The sequence below is a fragment of the Loxodonta africana genome, chromosome 9 (genome assembly GCF_030014295.1).
Source record: "Loxodonta africana isolate mLoxAfr1 chromosome 9, mLoxAfr1.hap2, whole genome shotgun sequence".
NCBI lineage: Eukaryota > Metazoa > Chordata > Mammalia > Proboscidea > Elephantidae > Loxodonta > Loxodonta africana.
Genome location: NC_087350.1, coordinates 38,060,452 through 38,078,531, shown reverse-complemented (window position 1 = coordinate 38,078,531; position 18,080 = coordinate 38,060,452).

Sequence of the window (18,080 nt, the reverse complement as noted above, 5' to 3'; positions counted from 1 at the left end):
ATTAAGAAAGATATTCGCTGTTTGTTTTGTATAGATGCCCTTTATTATGTAGAGGAATTTCACTTCTATACCTATTTTATCGAGAGTTTTTATCAGGATGGGTGTTGAACTTTGTCGAATGCCTTTTGTTTGTCAGTTGAGATGATCACGTGATTGTTTTAATTTATTTATATGGTGGATCACGTTGATTGATTTTCTAATGTTGGACTATCCTTGCATACCCGGCAGGAATTCCACTTGGTTGTGGTGTATTATTTTTTTGATATGATGCTGAATTCTACTGGCTAGAATTTTGTTGAGAATTTTTGCATCTATATTCATAAGAGATATTGGTCTGTAATTTCCTTTTTTTGTGTGGTGTTTTTGCCTGGTGTTGGTATCAGGGTTCTGCTGACTTTACAGAATGAATTTGGAAGTATCCCTTACTTTTCTATGTTCTGAAACAGTTTGAGTAATACTGGTGCAAGCTCTTCTCTGATTGTTTGGTAGAATTCTCCAGTAAAGCCATCTGGGCCAGGGCTTTTTTTTGTCGGGAGTTTTTTAAATGACCTTTTCAATCTCTTCTCTTGTTATGGGTCTGTTCAGATTTTCAACATCATTTTGTGTTAGTTTGGGTAGGTAGTGTTTCTAGAAATTTGTCCATTTCCTCTAGGTTTTCAAATTTGTTGGAGTATAGTTTTTCGTAGTACTCTGTTATGATCCTTTTTATTTCACTTGGCTGTGTTGTAATATTCCCTATTTCATTTCTATTTTGGGTTATTTTCATCCTCTCCTGTTTATCTTTTGTCATTTTGGCCAGTGGTTTTTCGATTTTGTTGAGCCTTTCAAAGAACCTCCTTTTTGTTTTGTTGATTCTTTCTATTGTTTTTGTATTTTCCATTTCATTTATTTCTGCCCTGATCTTTGTTTCCTTTCTTCTGGTGGCTGTGGGCTTCTTTTCCCATTCTCTTTTCATTTGTTCAAGTTGTGCAGCTAATGTTTTGATTTTGTCCTTTTCTTCTTTTTGATGTGTGCATGTATTGCTATAAATTGACCTCTGAGCGCTGCCTTTGCTGTGTCCCAAAGGTTTTAGTATGATGGCTTTCATTCTTGTTTTATTCTAGAAATTTTTTGATTCAATCTTTTATTTCTTCTATTACCCAGTGTTTTTTCAGCAGTGTATTATCCAGTTTCCATGTATTTGATTTTTTTCCTTGCTCTTCCTGTTCTTAATTTCTACAACATTCAAGCCTCACCAACTCTAAACACCTCTTTCTCCCCCACCAGCTACATTCTGTGAGTTACCAGTTCTAGTAACTGAGTCTTCAAAGTAGCTAATATCTCTTCTTTTTCCTCTTTTCCTTGCCTCTACTTTTTTTTTTTTTTAACATGACTGTTAACCAAAACCCTATGGGGCAGTTCTACTGTGTCCTATAGGGTCACTATGGGTCAGAATCTACTTGATAGCATAGGGTTTGGTTTTGGTTTGGGCTCATGGTCTAGTTTTATCACCTTGATAGGCATGTAATTGCTCTCCTCACCTCAGGCCTCTTGCCTTTCAATATAAATTTATAACATCAACAAATATTTATCTAATGCCCACTGCTGCCTTAGGAGTTAGAGATACAGCAGTGAACAACAGTGAGATTCCCTACCCCTGTGGAACTTGGAGCCAATGAGGAATACAGGCAAACAAAAAAACACATACATAATAATATAATTTCAGGTAGTGACCAATTACATGAAAAAAAAAATAGAATAAGAGGATAGCAAATGACAGACTGGAGAGGTGCAACTCTTTTTTTTTTTTTTTTTTAAATTAATAAGTGCAACTCTTTTAAGGTTTAAATGTATATGCACTTAAATTTATTGCCTACAGTTTCTCAGATTAAATGTCCTGACACATTTACCTTCATGTCACTTCTCTATTCAAACATATTCCACAATTATTCATTTATAAAATATATGGGATAAAGTCCAACAGACTTAGTTTAGAACAGGGCTTACAACAGGCTGGTTCTGGTTCGAAAACCTTTTGAAAATTTGCATTTCTAACAAGTTCTCAGGCGATGTTAATGCTGCTGGTTAGGGACCAATTCTGAGGACCACTATCAGAGTGGTGGTTTCATCACACATAAGAATCACCTGGGATCCCATTAAACTGTAGGCTCTGATTCAGTATTTCTGGAGTGGAGATGCAAATTCTCAGCAGGGGCTCAAACTGGAGCGAACTGATTTTTGAGTTGTTTAATCTGGCCCCAAGTACTGTTTCTTGCTTTTAGTTTATAAACACAAAACTCTAGGAATATTGTTTAACTTCCTGTCCTTTATGCTTGTCCACTTGATTGGCCTATTGGCATTTTACATCTGTCTTAGCGTACCTACTTTTCATGGTCCAGTACAAAAGCCATCTCTTTGGGGAGTTTTTTCTTAGTCACCACAATCTCTCTACTTTAGGCCATCCAGTATGACACAGAATCTGTTGTTTATGTTAGTGGCTGTCAAGTCGGCTCTGATTCATGCTCACCTTATATGTGCAATAGAAAGAAACAGTGCCTAGTCCTGCACCATCTTCATGATGGTTGGTATGTTTGAGTCCATTGTTGGGGTTATTGTATCAATCCATCTCATGGAGGGTTTCCCTTGTTTTTTTCGGCCCTCTACTTTACCAAACATGATGTCCTTTTCCAGGGATTGGTCTTTCCTGATGACATGCCCAAAGTAAGCAAGTCAAAGTCTTGCCATCCTGTCTTCTAAGGAACATTCTGGTTGTATTACTTCCAAGAATGATTTATTCATTCTTTTGGCTGTCCACGGTATATTCGATAATCTTCGCCAATATCAAAGTAATGCATCGATTCTTCTATCCTCCTTTTATTATCCAGGTTTCACATGCATATGAGACAATTGAAAAGACCATGGCTTAGGTCAGGTGTACCTTAGTCATCAAAGCAGCATCTTTGCTTTGTAAAACTTTAGGGAGGTCTTTTGCAGCAAATTGGCAATGTCTGTGAACACAGAATCTACTACCTTGTAATTAGCTGTCTCCTTGTGATTGTTTCACCTTCCAAGATAGATGGCACTTTTTAGAGAATAGCTGTCTCATGTTACTTTGCCTTTGTCTCATAACTTTTCAGAACACCTTGCATACAAACATGTGTTTGTTGAGTAAGTGTTGACTGGCCAGTTAATTACATGCATTGATCAAAAATCAGCTTTTACGAGCACATAAATCATCTGCCCCTTCCTCTTGGTGGCATGATAGTTATACTCGATATAGAATTATCTCTTGAATTTCTACATATTTATTTTACTTCCCCTTTGAAGGCTGTGTGTCACTGTAATCCAAATAAATTTTATAGCTATTTTTTTTTTCTCCAGAATGAAATGTTTCTTACTAAGATGTCAGCTTTCTACACTTGCCACAAGGGGGCACAGCAGTTCTTTCCCAGGAACCAGAATGACTCCACAGCTTCATTCTCCTACAGTTGCCACCTCAGTGTTTTGCTCTCCCCATACCTGTTCTGAAGATGTTTTTCCATCTATGCTTAGTTTTTTCTGCATATGCTTCCCACAACAAAAGGAAAATTCCCTTTTCACCTTAAATAGAAACTTTTAATTTGCCCGATTCCACTCCCTAACCACCACTGAGAGTTTAATTTGTACCCAGATTCATAACTCCCTGTTGGTAAAAATGTATCTAAAATGGCACCAGCACTTTTTTGGAAAATATCTATTGTTGGAAATAGTAATTAAAGTTGAAGTCAGAAATGATCATTCAGTGAAAATATGACATGCACAGCAGGTAACAAAATTATTTTTATCCCCTGGTTTGCCTACAGTATTGAGTGTTCATAGTTATTTAACATTTGCCAAGTAGGAGGAAAAGAAAAGAAGCTTGACTGAAACTTGAACTTCTAATACTCTACACATCTAAAATTCTAGGGGTAGTAGAAATATTAGAAATAACCTAGACCCAAATCTTCCACTTTACAAATAAGGACATTAAAATCAAAAAGAGATCATATGACTAGCTGAGCTAGTTCAAGGGCTCATTCTGGTCTACTGCTCTTTCCATTAAGCTCCATGGCCTCTCTGGTGAACTTAATACAAAGTCTAAGCCATAGTTTAAACTGAGAGCTAAAAGGCCATTGAACTTGTTTAAAAAAAACAATGGCACCCATTATTTTCCCACTGGAAATATAGTCAATCAGTATACTAACTAGCTTTACTATCAGAGCTCAAAATTCAGTCCAAAGGGTAGCTTCATACTGAATTATGACTAACAATGGATTTGTTTTGCAGGAGTGATTTAGAAATTTCTCATGAGATACTTTCTAGTGCACAGAATTACATTAAATCCAGGCAACTGGTTCTACTATTCTCCATAGTGAACTTCTTAGAGGGATAAAGGCATCTAGACTTTATTACTCACTGCTCATAAAGTTTAGGTTCAGAGGTTTTCACTTTCTATCAGTACTTTGAGGATAATCCTAATTACACATATGGAGTGGAGACTACCAGAATGGCTAAGCCTTTTTCACTGAGTTAGTTCTCTTGAAGACACAGGCTTCAGGGGAGTTGTACCAGGTCCCAAGAAGCTACTTCTAGGCAGCTCTCTGTAGATTTCTTGTTGTTGTTGTTGTGTGCTGTTGAGTTGATTTCAACTCATAGTGCTTCCTGTGATGGAGTAGAACTGGCCCATAAGGTTTTTCTAGGCTGTCATCTTTAAGACATGAGTCGGAAATCAACTCGGTTGCACCTAACAACAACAACAACAACAAATCTTTACTGGAACAGATCACCAGGTCTTTTTCCCGAGGAGCTGCTGGTTGGGTTCAAACTGCCAATCTTTCAGTTAATAGCACCAAGATCTTGGCATAGTGCCATGTAGTCTTGACTTTCAGAAGCTTCTTTTCTTCCTTCCGCGGAAGAATGCCTGCATAGGAAATGTGTCCACGCAAAGGCTATTTATGCCTAGTTCTGAGTCTGGAATGGGCAGGCAGATTTTGGCCAGCATGTAAAAGAATTTCAAGAGTGCATACTTTTGTTTATCATTTCTCATTTTGTCCTAGTTAAAAAGTCACACTATGTTATGCAGTTAGATAAATAAATAAAATTCTTTACTTATTAAAAAACTCATGGCATTCTTGGGCCTGTGCTCACTGTTATAATCACAGATAAGAATTTGAAAGCACAATGGCCCTCAATAATCTCTTCCAAATACATAATTTTCAAAACATTTCTTCAGAAGTCTTGCCTATATGTTATCAACTGAGAAGACAAACAACTGAATTTTGGACAAGAGCCAATCAACCAACATCAATTATTGGCTATTGCCATCTTCCCTGGGTGTGACATGTGAAAAGGATTTATGAGAAACCAAGTGTAAGGTGAAGCCTAAGACCCATGATAAGGAAGGATCTGTATCCTGAACGCGGAGTTTGAGGTTTCATATTAATGCTAGATGGTTCGGTGATACAGGAGTTGCATAAGCTTGCATTGGCAAGTAGAAACAGAAAACAACTCATTCACCCAAATCACTTGGGGATAAACAAAGGGCAAGTTATGGAGGTTTCTGGAAGGCTGTGTTCAGTACTTGTTTCTGGGGGAAGAACTTTGATCATATCTGAGACCATGCAAAGGCAGGGATTGGCCACCAGGTCAAAGCTAAGCAGAAACAAAATTTAAGCCACTGAATTGACATATAACTTCTTGATTGGGGGCGTGGGGTTGAATTTGAAATAACTTTGTAAACTTCAAAGGACTCCATGTGTATGAAGAATTTATATTAATACATTAATATTTATATAGAATTACATAAAATAACCCGTGGGTGTGGAATATTAGCATGTGCGTAGTTACCTACAAGAGAGCACATCGGGAAGGTGGGCCCTGAGGAAGAAACACTCAGAAATGAAAAAAGTATAAAATGAGACCTCAGGAAATTAGAAATAGGGGTTCCCTAAAAAAACCTGCTTTTCTCTGTCAGTGACCAATGAAAACCCTACGGATCACAACAGTCCAATTCACAGTCTATCATGGGGATGACGGGACCAGGGCAGCATTTTGTTCTCCTTCTTGTATGTGGGGTTGCAATGAATTGAGGGTCAACTCAGCAGCAGCTAACAAGTTTCTTATCACATTTATCCCATATATTCACCACTTTTCTTGACTTTTGTATCTTTCTGTTAGCAAATACACTCACCTTGAATTTCACAGAAAAAAACAGAATCACCAGGGATGACTACCCAGCTTGCCTACCAGCAAACAGATCTGAAACTGGAAACATTTGGCATCACTGGGTGAGAAATCCCCTCTATCCATGGTTAATGCTTCTACCATGTTACAGATGCCACACCTTTCCACCTTCTCAGGGGACTTTTTCTATCAATAAGCTTCTCTCTCTCTGTGTGCATGTGTGTGTATGTCTGTATGTATCTGTCTCTGACACACACACACCTTCACGTTTTTCCCCTCTCTGTTAGCTATTTTATTGCAACAACCAACATGATCAAGTCTCTCCTATTAAAAAGAAATGCCTCTCGAGATCCATATCCCTTACCAATACCAAAAAACCTGTTGTCGTGGAGTTGATTCCGACTCATACTTACTAAACCCAAAACACCTGTTGCCGTGGAGTTGATTCAGACTCATACTCTTACAGTCCCTATGTGACAAAATAGAAATACTCCATAGAGTTTACAAGGCTGAAAAATCCTTATGGAAGCCAACTTGCACATTTTTCTTCTGCAAAGCAGATGGTGGATTCAAACTACTGAGCTTTCAGTCAGCAGCCGAGCACTTAACCACTATACCACCAGGACTCCGTATACCCTGTACTACCTATTCCAAAATTAGGAAATGAGAAGTAAATATATCTTGTCCCCTCGACAAAAAAATTTCTTGACAGGTTTACCAAAACGCACTGCTTTTCCTGTTTAAACTCATATTCACTCACCGGCCTGCTATGATTTTTCTACTCCAATTATACCCAGGGAACTTCTTTTACCCAAATCATCAACTACTTGACATCCCAATCCAAGTTTGTGTTATAGGTTGCATAGAAAATGTACCAAAACCTAGTGGATTAAAGCAACAACAAAAACATATTATCTCTCTTGATTTGTGTTTGTCAGGAAGTTAGACAGGATGCAGTGAAGGCAGCTTGTCTCTGATCCACAGTGTCTGGGATCTCACTAGAAGACTTGAAGGCTGGAGGCTCACATTGATGATGGCTATCAGCTAAGACTAGCTGGGATTGTCGACTAAACAAGTACCTAGGTTTCCTCACAACATGGTAACCTGGTTCCAAAGGCAAGCAGACAGAGAGACAGAGCCAGGTGGAAGCGGTATCCTTTTTATGACCTAGCCTCTGAAGTCATATAACATCACATCTGCCATATTCCCATTGGTCAGGCAGTCACAAATTCCCCTCAGACTCTTTTATGTCACTCTACTTCCTATATGTTTCATCTCTTAAACAACAGAACTTTGAGGAGCTTGGTGAGATCAAAATTTTAGAAAACTGGTATATTTTTTCTCTTGGAGTGCTACAATATCCTTTTCAAAAGTTGAGAATTGAATCTTAACTTGTCGTTATTACTAGTCTGGAAACCCTGGTGGCGTGGTGATTAAGTGCTACGCCTACTAACCAAAAGGTTAGCAGTTCGAATCCACCAGGTGCTACTTGGAAACTCTGTATGGCAGTTCTACTCTGTCCTATAGGGTCGTTATGGGTCGGCATCTATTCGATGGCAATGGGTTTGTTTTTCTTTCTTTTTTTTTTTGGACCCATCATAAATGCAGTTCCTGACCTATTTGTGTTTGCTTTCTAGTTAATGTTCCAGAGTAATGAATTGTATATTGTCTTAGTTATCTGGTGCTGCTATAACAGAAATACCACAAATGGATGGCTTTAACAAACAGAAATTTATTTCCTCACAGTAAAGTAGGCTAAAAGTCCAAATTCAGGACATCAGCTCCTGGGAAAGGCTTCCTCTCTCTCTTGGCTCTGGAGGAAGGTCCTTGTCCTCAATTTTACCCCAGTCAAGCAGCTTCTCAGGCACAGGGACCCTGGGTTCGAAGGACGTGCTCTGCTTCCAGTGCGGCTTTCTTGGTGGTATGAGGTCCCCAACTCTCTGCTCACTTCCCTTTCCTTTTTATCTCTTGAGAGATAAAAGGATGTGCAGGCCACACCCCAGGGAAACTCCCTTTACATTAGATCTGGGATGTGACTTTAGTAAGGGTGTTACAATCCCACTCTAATCTTCTTTAACATAAAATTACAATCACAAAATGGAGGACAACCACACAATACTGGGAATCATGGCCCAGCCAAACTGATACACACATTTTTGGGGGGACATAATTCAATCCATGGCATATATGCAAAATATATATGCATATATTTTCTAGTTCCCTAAATCTGGAATCATGTACTCACTTATGTTCATACTCCATACCCTTAATAATTTTTTACTGCATTCCTTCTCAACAAGTATCTTTGCCCAAGATGAGTTTACTAGTAGTGCCCATCTATTTCCAATCTGAAATATTTTGAGTATTTTTGTAGTTCTTCTCTGGATCTTTCCATTTTCTATTGGTAGAAAGCCCTTAGAACTCCACCAAATATATTCCAAGAATTTTTATTACCTTATGTACTATGGCTGCATGCTTTTCTTTAAAACCTAATATATGTTGTGTGGGTACTTCTTCCCTCAAAGAATGAAAGAACATCAATTTTAAAGCAAAGTTCAATATTCAGCCTTTCAAAAGAATGAAAGTTCCACTACCTAAGATTGGAATGAAGGAATTAAAGAACAAGTAAAACTCCGTGAAAGCAGAATGTTAAAAGCAAAACAAAACTCCTGAAATAGTGCACCTACACGGGAGAGCAAATTTAGTATTTCAAGATAGCAAATCTAAAAGTCAAGTTGCAAAATTTATTGGTGCTTTGATGTTTGAAATAGGTGACAAGGATAAATAAAATTTTCCTAATATAAAAAGTCATGTTGGCACATAATTATATAAACCAGACTTCTTGGTAGTTTTAAAAGCAGTGTGAGTCTTGGCAGAGATGGAATAAAAGGAAGAGGCATAAACCAAGGCAAAGACGTAAAAAAAATTTAAACAGTTAAAATGGAACAAATAAGAGAAAATGTATTCATTCTTAGAATATTGGTAGGAAGTGATCTATAGTTCAATAACGTCTGTTTTTCTCCCATCCCCTACATAGCCACCACCTCCCCCTTGGCCCTGCTCTTGTCGTGGCTCCAAATTCAGCTCGACTAGATAATGACTGAAAGCAGGAAACATCACCACTTGTTTACCCAGAACCTAGAGCAATACTTTAAAACTCCTTGAAGAGCCACAAACACTTGTGGAATGGGTGGATGAATGCTGGGCACTGAATAGATAAAGAGATGTGAGAGAAGGAAACAAAAGAACCTCAGTCATTTTGTGCTTCTGAATCCTTCATTTGGTTTAGCTCTCTGTCTAGAAGAGAGAGTCAGATTCTGGGCATCTACTCTTAGCTATAAGGAGCCCTTCTAGAACAATGGTTATGTGCTCAGCTGCTAACTGAAAGGTTGGCAGTTCAAACCCACCCAGTGGCTCCATGGGAGAAAGGCCTGGTGATCTCCTTCTGTAAAGATTATAGCCAAGAAAACCCTATGGGACAGTTGCACTCTGTCACATGTGTTTGCGATGAGTCAGAATCAAGTAGACGACACCCAACAACACTGTTCACTATATCTACAAGGTAATTTACTTTCATCTTATTTTTCTTCAGAAATCAAATTATTCTCCGAATTTTGTTGTTGTTAGGTGCCATCAAGTGGGCTCCAACTCATAGCGACGCTGTGTATCACAGAATGAAACATTGCCCAGTCCTGTGCCATCCTCACAATCAGTGCTGCGCTTGAGCCCATTGTTGTAGCCACTGTGTCAATCGATCTCATTGAGGGTCTTCCTCTTTTCTGCTCTCCCTCTACTTTACCAGGCATGATGTCCTTCTCCAGGGACTGGTCCCTCCCGATAACGTGTCCAAAGCAAGCAAAACCAAGTCTCGAAGTCTCGTTATCCTCTCTTCAAGCGGCATTCTGGCTGTACCTCCTCCAAGACAGATTTGTTCTTTCTTCTGGCAGTCCATGGCATATTCAATATTCTTCACCAACACCATAATTCAAATGCATCAATTCTTCTTCTGTCTTCCTTTGTCATTGTTCAGCTTTCACATGCATATGAGGTGATTGATAATACTGTGGCTTGGGTCAGGCCTACCTTGGTTATCAAAGTGACAAACTGAGAGACAGTTGGTAGATTCTCTGAGTTTATGGGTGGCGGGAGGAAGGGAAGGTGACTTGAACTTACTGTATACACAGATCATTGAGAGAAGGCAAGATAATATATCAGAAATAGCTTCTGGCTGGAAATCAGAAGTCCTGGGGTCCCAAACTTGCCTTGCACAAAATAGTCCATGTAACTTTCATTAAATTGTTCAGCTCAAAGATGCTTAACTAATATAAAGATTTCCAAAGCAAAACATAAATAAATAAATAAAATCAAAAATAAGTTTGTTGGAATAAAGATACATTATGCTCTCAAACCTACCAGTCAAATTAAAAAAATATACAACTTAAAATTAGGAATGGTTAAAAAAAAAAAAAAAGAGCACTTTTTCCAAGTATACCATTCTTCTGAAGGTAAAACCTATTGCAGTGTTTAATTACGGAGTATCGTTTTGCTAGTTAGATTTTACTAGACCAAAAAAGAAAAAAAGAGAGAGAGATGTCGCAATCACTTAGGCATGACCTCAGATTTCCTTCAAAGACGAGCAATTCTAAGGACAGAAGAACTCACTGTGGCTGCCCTATCGACCACTTCAGTGAAGCCAAGGTTTGAGTTCTGGGTTTTTTTTTTTTTTTTTTTTTAAGCAGAACACTACTTTCTGCGTCAAAAAATTAGTGTTGACAAAAGCTTATTAAAAAGATCAGCCGATTTACTTAATATCAAATTTCTCTTTAGGAAATATTTTGAATCGTAAGGTGTAAACTAATCAGATGCCCTAATATCAGATTTCCTTTTTAAAACATGCCAAAGTTCTTTACGATGAAAACACAATGCAAAATGTATTGTGGATTTGCTAAGCACAAAAGCTTAAAAAAACGGTTAAAGATGATTATGTCATGTTACGTTATTATCCCTCTGAAGAACGCTGCAGTTTTTGTTTTACCAGGAAACTTGCTTGATTAGATTCAAATTGAGAACTCTGTGTAGCCTAGGGCTGGGGTCTCAGGTTAGAGCTCAGTCAACCCCATATGTGTGCAGTGCAGGGATCAGCCAGAGACCTGCACAGAGTTTTTAGAATTTGTGGTTCTTCTTTTCTAGCCTTCCTTCATCACTCTTCAGTGGCGCTGGTTGCTCTGGTCTCCTGTCCCTTCTTCCTCAGGCCACAAAACATCACGTTTTCTGTTGGGGTTTTACTTGGCCACACCGCTATTTCTGCAACTGAAGATGCTTGAAAAAATGATGGGGAAGTCACCTCATACTGATCAGTTCCTCCAAGTTGCAACTCCCCCCCAAAGCTTGCCTGGTTGTGTCCATTCTCCAGAGTCCTTTAGTAGATGCTGTTTTCTCATTTGTCCAGAGTTTACAGCTGTCATATTTGGGAGGTTCCTTTGTTAACAGATTACTTCCTCATATTAGAAACAGAACTCCATTTTTGTTTGCCTGTTTTTGTAGGTGTGTTGGGAGGGGCTGTGAGGGCTGAGAGAGGGTTCATGAACTTCTGTTGGCCTATGTCAGGTAAGTTTATGTGAGGCAATTCTCTGACCTTCCTGGAGTCCATGGTTATATGAACCCTTTTCAGATCCAGAGTCCAAAACTCACGAATTAGTGTGTTTTAGCAAAGACCTCTGGCCCCTTTTTTCACAGGACTTGTGCAGAGGGGGTCAAGTGAGAAGGGGAGAGAGTGTAGTGGAAAACAACCAACAAGTCCAGATTCTTGAATATTTTCCACCAATATAAATACACTGTCAAATGGCATAAGACCCACTACATTTTCTGGTATCTGTCTTTTTCCTCTTTTGTTCTTACCTGATTTCCTGTATGCTTAAATATGTTAAAGTAAATTAGATAACATGAATCTTAAATATAAATACTTCAACGCTCACCTTAAAATAATGTTTCCTACATACAAAAATATTTTTTTATGTCTAACAAAATTAATAACCAATTCCTTAATATTGTCTAATACCCAGCTGATAATCAAATATCCTTGATATTTCAAAAAAGTGGCTTCTACAACTTCGTTGCCCAAACCAGGGTACTATGCAGATGACACGTTGCTTATTAATATGACATGTCCTGTAAAACATTCCAGACTCTGTTGTTGTTGTTAGGTGCTGTCAAGTCGGTTCCAACTCATAGCAACCCTGTGCACAACTGAACGAAACACTGCCTGGTCCTGTGCCATCCTTACAATCGTTGTTATGCTTGAGCCCATTGTTGCAGCCACTGTGTCAATCCACCTCATTGAGGGTCTTCCTCTTTTCTGCTAACCCTGTACTCTGCCAAGCATGATGTCTTTCTCCAGGGACTGATCCCTCCTGACAACATGTCCAAAGTATATAAGAGGCAGTCTTGACAACCTTGCTTCTAAAGAGCATTCTGGTTGTACTTCCAAGACAGATTTATTCATTCTTCTGGCAGTCCACAGTATATTCAATATTCTTCACCAACACCACAATTCAAAGGCATTAATTCTTCTTCGGTCTTCCTTATTCGTTGTCCAGCTTTCACATGCATACGATGTGATTGAAAATACCATGGCTTGGGTCAGGCGTGCCTTAGCCTTCAAGGTGACATCTTTGCTCTTGAACACTTTAAAGAGGTCCTTTGCAGCAGATTTACCCAATGCAATGTGTCTTTTGATTTCTTGACTGCTGCTTCCATGGGTGTTGCTTGTGGATCCAAGTAAAATGAAATCCCCCTTGACAACTTCAATCTTTTCTCCGTTTATCATGATGTTGCTCATTGGTCCAGTTGTGAGGATTTTTGTTTTTTTTTATGTTGAGGTGCAACCCATTCTGAAGGCTGTGGTCTTGGATCCTTTTCACTTTCAGCAAGCAAGGTTGTGTCATCTGCATAATGCAGATTGTTAATGAGTCTTCCTCCAATCCTGATGCCCCGTACTTCTTCATATAGTCTAGCTTCTCGAATTATTTGCTTAGCATACAGATCAAATAGGTGTGGTGAAAGAATACAACCCTGGCGCACACCTTTCCTAACTTTAAACCAATCAGGATCTTCTTTGTGGTTCTGTTTAACTTGTTGCTCTAATTCCTGTATTTCTTGTAAGCAGGAAGTTAAATCTAAAGACTTGATGGATATAAATAAATCATTTTGGGTCTAGAGAACAACATAGGCAACGTTGTATATTTCATACATTATCACATCAAGAGCCACATAATATTAAAGCCATCCATTATTGTTAATGCAAAGAATATCTTTCTAATTCTATCATTATTTCTACATTACCAACTGGCAACCTTTTGTCCAATATTTTTTTCTCAAGAGCTGGGGCCAGTGGGTTACCCTGAATTTCTGTTCATACCCTAAAAGATAGTCTAAATACCTATCTATTTTTCTTAAATAGCCAATGTCAAAGTAAATAATTTGTTTAATAGTTGTCTTAAATGGCTTAAAGTGATTTTTTTTTTTTTTGTGAGGGGGCTTTTTTTCTATCTTGAGTATCATTATGAATTCCTGGAATTTCACAGATTCAAGATACTTTAATTCATTTTGGTGCTCAAACAGTCATAGCTTTGGCCAGAGGGAAACTTTTGAACAGGTCTCATGTGTTCTTGAAATGACATCATTAAACATAATGTCCTTTAGTATAGGGCCTCTCCCCCACCCACCAACATCCCTATATCTTGTCATTATCTCTCCATCTCTTTCTCTCCATAATCAGAGCCTGCAACAGTGTATTTAATACATTTTATGATTCTTCCAAGTAGTGTCTCTCTCATTTTAGCCACTTAGTAAATGCCCCCCACCCCCCAAAAAAAAGCCAGTGCTGTCAAGTCGATTCCGACTCATAGCTACCCTGTAGGGCAGAGTAAATGGTCGTTACCAAAAAATTTGAAACCATGGAAAGTGTATTTTTATTTGAAGTGTAAACTCCAGATGATGATAATGATGATGATAGCCAATGCTGTGGAATGTTTCTGTGTATCAAGCACTGTTCTAAGCCCTACACCTTATTTACTTATTTTAATTCCCACAATAATCCTATAATAGGTAGCACTAACATTTTCCTCATTTTACAGATGAAGAAATTGAGTCACAGAGTGATTAAGTAACTTGCCCAAAATCACAGTGATTGCAAAGTTTTGTTGGTATTAATTTAGAAGCTACAAAGATGATAATCATATCTAATATGAGATATGTGTAAAATGATAAAACTATATGCAAAACAATGTCATCCTAAAAGAAGGTGAATATTATCTTAATATATTTTTATATTGTGTCTTATATGTAACTTTTATCTCTTTTATTGTATTTTAAACTTTTTTGAAAGCAGGCATTTTTAAAGTCCCCACAGAGCCTAGAAGAGCACTAAATTGATGGTAACAAAGATAAAACCGGTTTTCTAAGTGATTCCCACTCATAGTGAACCCATGTGTAGAACTATTCTCCATAGAGTTTCCATGGCTGTAATCTTCTGGAAGTACATTGCCAGGCCTTTCTTCTGAGGTACCTCTGGGTGGATGTGTACTGCCAACCTTTCAGTTAGTACCTGAGCACTTATCCATTTGCACCACCTAGGGACTCCTAGTAACAAGAATAGTAGCATATATTTACATAGCACTTACTATATTCCAAAGGAGCCCTAGTGGCACAGTGGTTAAGTGCTCAACTGCTAACCAAAAGGTCAGCTGTTCAAACTCTCCAGCCGCTCCATGGGAGAAAACACCTGGCTCTCTGCTTCTGTAAACATTAATCAAAACGAAATCTGTTGCCATTGAATTGATTTTGGCTCATAGCAACCCTATCGAACAGAGTACTGCCCCACAATGTTCCCAAGGCTGTAACCTTTACTGAAGCAGACTGCCACATTTTTCTCCTGTGAGTTCACAACAACAACCTTTTGGTTAGCAACTGAGTGCTTAATCACTGTGCCACCAGGGCCTAGAAAAGCTATGGGCAGTTCTACTCTGTCCTATAGGATCACTATGAGTTGAAATCAACTCTATGGCAGCAGGTACTATATTCCAGAAGTTTTTCTTAGTGATTTAAATATATTAGCTTATTTAATTCTTACAACAGCCTATGAGGTAGATACTATGATTATTCCCATTTTATAGATGAAAAAACTAAAACACGAAGAGACTCAGTAACTTTCCTGAGGTCCCACAGCTTATAAATAGCAAATCCAAAATCTGAACTCAATCAGTCTAGTCCAGGATCAATGTTTTTAACCATTAAGCTTTGCTCTTCCCTGAGATTGATTCCAGAAACAACCAAACCCAGTGCCATCGAGTTGATCCCGACTCATAGGAGATTGATTCAGGGCTCTGAAACACGTTCATATTAGATATACTCATATTAGCGGATAACATGATTATATAATATGACTCTAGGCATGATTTCTCTATATGACTGTCAGCCTAAGACTAATTTATACTTTTAGATAAACTGAATAAGAATCATACCATGTAAATTAGGAAGTATATTTGTAACAATATATATTTCTCAGAGCCTATAACTTCTAGGAACCTTGGTAGCTCAATGGTTAAGCGCTCAGCTGGTAACCAAAAGGTTGGTGGTTCAAACCCACTCAGCAGCTCCACGGGAGAAAAGACCTGACAGTCTGCTCCCATAAAGATTACAGCCTGGGAAACCCTAAGGGGCAGTTTTACTCTGTCACACTGGATGGCTGTAGGTTAGAATCAACTAGATGGCACCTAACAACAACAACATAATTTCTCCTTAGATAACACTGATTGTTTAACTGAGATCAAATTTTAAACCATTTTTGAGAATCACAGCCATGCTTTGCACTTTTTTAATATCAGTTTTTAAACATTCTCCTCTAGATACAATGCATACTGGGTTTTAGTGAACATAAATTTTGAAGCATTAATAACATACCTGCCAAATGAACTTCCTAAACCAGAAATGTCTATTTTACCAAAAGCAAGATGATGACTCTTCTCCAAATTGTTTTTTTAAACCAATATAAATTTATTCTCTACAGAGCATTAATTCCATATTTCAAAAGAAAAGAAAATAATAGATGATTAAGTACAGCTTTAGCCAAGTCAAAACTTCGAATTCTGCCCACATCCTTGACTATGACTATATCACAGAACAAAAATAATATCTTCCAAAGAAAAAGACACAAATGTTTAAAAACAATAGCTACAAAGGCAAACTACTGTCCAACCAGGTATGTGCCTGCAGCACAAGGAGCTTTCTTTAGGTCTCTTTTGAACATGGGTCCATTCATTCATAAAAATACGTAATAGTCACCAAAATACACACCTCATTGGTTAAGACACTGAATTCTTACAAGTAATCTGTTAATAAGGCATTGGAAACAGGCATGGAAATGAACCATTATTTCTCAAAATTAGAAAAAAAAAAAAGATGAGCTTCTTATACAAAGGAATTAATACTATACATAGTTCCAGAGTTTATAATGGGGGGAATAATTATTTATTTGAGAGGAGTAACAATTTAAAATTGTAAACATATCTCGTAAATAACATGAAAACCATAACCCTTATAATTTCAAGTTTGGTAGTCCTTTCAAAATTAAATAAGTTTTAGCACTTCAGTAATATAAATAATAAATTCATACTACCTCTATTGAAATGTTTCCATAAAATTCAAAATATTATATCAAGTCATGTTTCTGATAGTATACCAAAGAATCATACCATCTCTATAAGTTGAAACACCAATAACAACTAACAATACCAGGCTAGCAAAATTCATCTAACATGTAACCAACGTACACATCCATATTTATAATAATCAGCCCGAATAACATAACAGATCCACATAGAAAACAATTCTAGATATCCTAAGAAGAAAAGAATAATAAAAATTAGAGAGACTTACCTTCTCAAAGAACAAAAACCAAAAGTGTTTTCTACATTTGATTAAATTATTTTGGTAGCTAACAGAGCTCCCCTACTAGATCTAAATCTAATCTTAATTTTCCAGGCCAACAATTAACAGATTCTGTGATCGTCACTGCAGAACAGACAAGTTAAGTACATTCAAAATAAAAAGATTATAAACCAGTGTGTAGATGTGAATTTTTTTGATGTGAATATCACTTCCCATGCTAGGCATCTCATTCTTGCCAGGGTCCTATGTTAGGGTAAAGGAGGATTTTCTTCTGGGTCATTTATCTCCACTGATCCTCCTTCTTAACAGTGTAGGAAATCAAGGCTTAAATTTCCTTGGCTTGAAAATAAACGTAGGTCTTCATAAGTAGGGGAGAAGCCCAGCTAACAATTTTGAATCACTGCCTTAAAATTCCCAGAAGGTCCACTTGGTTTTGATGCATTAAATAAGGACGGACAAGCCCTTATCTTCAACAAGCTTCTTTTCAAAGCAGTTTTTGAAAATAAAATAAAAAGAACGAACTATAGGTGGAACCAATGATTCAGTGGGAGAGAAAAGAGACATTTGAATTCAAATGGAACAGTTCCAGCAAGAAGAATTTAGGCACACTTTCTCGTCCTTTTTTTGCTCTTCAGCCTGAAATGGTGATCCGGATGCTACATCTACTTGTCAGTTAGTTGACTGAAGCCATGGACTCCTGTCCTCTGAATAAGGGCATGGGCTCCTAGTCTCTGCATATTGAAGTGATCCTCTTATTTCATTGTGAGCACCTTCATAGGCTGGAACAGCATACATCTTATCTCCCTGACTAAACCTGATTTGGGGGCCAGTGAGTTGAGGTACAAGGGTTTGCATCACAGAAGAAAGATCAAACAGCCTGAAGACAATTTCATCATCATTGGGAACTTTTTTGGTCCCCCTACAAGACTCCTCCTGAAATAGCTGACGGTGAC